Genomic DNA, 3,103 nt, shown 5'->3' on the forward strand with positions numbered 1-3,103 from the left:
TCTAAGGACAAAGCCAGCACGTTGGGGAAAACGTCTTCAGGGAAATTTGGGAAAGGAAAGGCGCTTTGGAGAGGCTAGAGTGTCAAGGATCTGCTGTCCACCATCTGAGCTGCTTCTAAAGGCATCCTCAGATGTCCTGCTCCTGGTGGGTCCCAGACCTAACAACTACCTCTACCTGCATCCACTCCAAGCAATTCCAAACAGGGTGCAGAAGGTAAATTGAGTTCAGGCTGGACATGGAACATCGGTGGGTCCACCGAGGACAGGGTATGGGTGGAGTCATGTTGGACACCTGGGGTGCTGTGAATAAAGACACGGCCCTGGGCAGGCTGTGGGTGCTTGGAAAGAGTTGCACACCCTGAAGTCTCACGGCTGCCCTTGTAATAGGCTGGGCTTATCCCACTTCACAGAGGAGGAGCCAGCATCACCCAGAGCAAAGTGACCTGCGGGAAGGGTCAGTGCCAGCCTGACCCCAGTCATCAACATTAGAACCACACCAGTAACTGCTATCCACACAGTTCTCTGCACAGACTGCTGGCTGAGTGCCTGCACTCACCCAAACTCAGCGAAGGGGAGACAGACCTACATCTCTTTCCATTCTCTGCATTTTCCTGCTCAGTAAGGTTTCCCAGGAATAAGCTTTGCCACAAGGTGGCAGCATGAACCTATTTGATATAGTCAACCAGCTTGCACTTTGTGGTTATTCTTTTTTTTTTAGTTTGCATGACAGTAGAGTATATTTTGACATATTTATACAAACATGGAGTACATCTTATTCTAATTAGGATCCCAGTCTTGTGTTTGTACATGATGTGGAGATTCACTATTGGCATATTTATATATGTACATAGGAAAATTAAGTTCAGATTCATTCCACTGTCTTTCCTATTCCTTCCCTTCATTCCCCTTTGGCTAATCTACTGAACTTCTATTCTTCCCCTTCCCCCATCCTTGCTGTGCATTAGTATCCACACATCAGAGAGAACATTCAACCTTTTTTTTTTCCCCCTGGGGGCAGGGGATTGGCTTATTTTGCTTCATAATAGTCTCCAGATCCATTCATTCATAGGCCAATGTCACAAAGTCATTTTTTATGGCTGAGTAATATTCCATTGTGTGTGTGTGTGTGTGTGTGTGTGTGTGTGTATACACACCATGTTTTCTTTATCTGTTCCTCTGCTGAAGGGCACCTAGGTTGGCTCCAGAGCTTAGCTATTATAAATTAAGCTGCTATGAACATTGATATAGCTGCAGCACTATAATATGCTGATTTTAAATCCTTTGCGTACATATCAAGGAGTGTAATAATTGGGTCAAATGGTTGTTCCATTCCAATTTTTCTGAGGACTTTCCATACTGTTAAGTGGTTGCACCAATTTGCAGTCCTACCAGCAATGTGAGTGTACCTTTTACCCAATGTCCTTGACAATATTTATTGTTCTCTGTATTCTTCATTGTTGGCATTCTAACTGGAAATTAGAATGAAATTTCAGTGTAGTTTTAATTTGCATTTCTCTAATTGCTAGAGATGTTGAATGTTTTCCCGTATATTTGTTCATCATTTGTATTTCTTCTGTGAAGTGCCTATTTAGTTCCTTTGCATTTATTGATTGGATTATTTGGTTTTTTTTTTTATTTGCTTTGTTTGGTGTTAAGTTTTCTGAGTTTTTTTATATCCTTGAGATTAATCTGTATCTGAGGTGCAGGTGACAAAGATTTTCTCCCACTCTGTAGGCTCTCTCATGTTCTTGATTATTTCCTTTGTAGTGAAGAAGCTTTTTAGTTTGATCTTAGTAATTGATTCTTGCTTTAACTTCTTTCACTTTAGCAGTCTTGTTGAGGAAGTTGGTTCCTAAGCCAACACGATAGAATGTTGGGCCTGCATTTTCTTCTAGCAGGTGTAGGGTTTCTGATCTAATGCCACAAATCAGCATCATTTCTTGTTAAAAACAGAATGCTCAAGATAAAACTATTGTGAGGGAAATCATCTTTCCAAAAGTCAATTATTCTAGTTGTAACCTTCAGCATATATTAAGTGAATCAAGTAAAGTTGATGATAAGAGAAACTTCCTTTCCCTCTCAACACATTCCTAAATACAAGAACATCGGTCTTCTAATGATCCTGAGTGGAAACACTGCTAATTCATCACCTTGAACTGGCCCATTCCCAGAGGTGGAAGGAGGAGTGATGTATGTGATGGATAGCACTAGTCTTCCATCCATTGGTCCATGCTTGCCTGTCAGTGAGATAATGGTGTCAGTAATTAGTAAATACATAGAATCTCACTTTTTGGCCTGGACTCTGTACAAGAGAGGTGGAAGGCAGGTGAAGACCCTCTATGTATCATCTGGTTAAGTGTATATTCTGTTGACCAACTTTCTTTATATTCAGGTTCCAAAGTCAAGAGCAGGAAAAAATATTAGAAAATTCTTTTTGGTCAAAGGGTCAGGTAATACTTTCCAAACCAGCTTTGTGAGGAGTAACACCTATAGACATTGATCTGACCTCTTCATTTTATTTTTGAATTGGTTTTGAGCTGAAAGAAGAGAGACATGTCATTATATTACATACCCCGAAAACCCCAACATGCATGAATCCATTTTAATAGAATCCAGATTGCCCAGAAACAGATAAAACTGCTTACCCCTGCCCAGCAGTGATTACTATACTTGCAAATCCATTGCTGACCAGAAACAAAGTCTTTATGCATGTGGCTGGTGTTCAAATGCCCAGGTGTTCAAAGCATTAGATTTCAATCAGGACATGGATCCCCAGGATACCTGAGAGGAAGAGGATGGAACCGGCAATGATTTTCATGTCTTTCCAGTAAGAGAGTGAATGTATCTTTTGTCTGGTGCTTGTAACCTTTGTAGGACCAGAGAGTACTAACCAGATAAAGAACTCAAAACCTGGGTCACAATAAACTCTTAATAAACCACTCAAATATGTTAAATTCCTGCTCACCTTAGAAAACATTCTAGGTTTAATTGCTCAGAATAGTTTATGATAATGACAAGTAGGCAACATAGAGAAAGAATGAATATTGAATAATTGTAGGTCTTATCCAAGTGTATATGGAGCTACAGAGACAGCTTTGCAAAA

At 40.4% G+C, this 3,103-nt stretch overlaps 1 long non-coding RNA gene across 1 annotated transcript; it reads right to left on the reverse strand.

Moving 5' to 3' along the window:
- Positions 1-693: 693 nt before the first annotated feature.
- On the reverse strand, positions 694-2,689 carry LOC306658521. Its single transcript, XR_013763071.1, has 2 exons — positions 2,646-2,689; positions 694-2,537 (listed from the first exon to the last, which is right to left on the reverse strand). It is a non-coding gene; the product is annotated as an uncharacterized lncRNA (long non-coding RNA).
- Between the last annotated feature and the right edge of the window lie 414 nt (positions 2,690-3,103).

Source organism: Sciurus vulgaris, assembly GCF_902686455.1.
Source record: "Sciurus vulgaris genome assembly, chromosome: 3".
Classification (NCBI taxonomy): domain Eukaryota; kingdom Metazoa; phylum Chordata; class Mammalia; order Rodentia; family Sciuridae; genus Sciurus; species Sciurus vulgaris.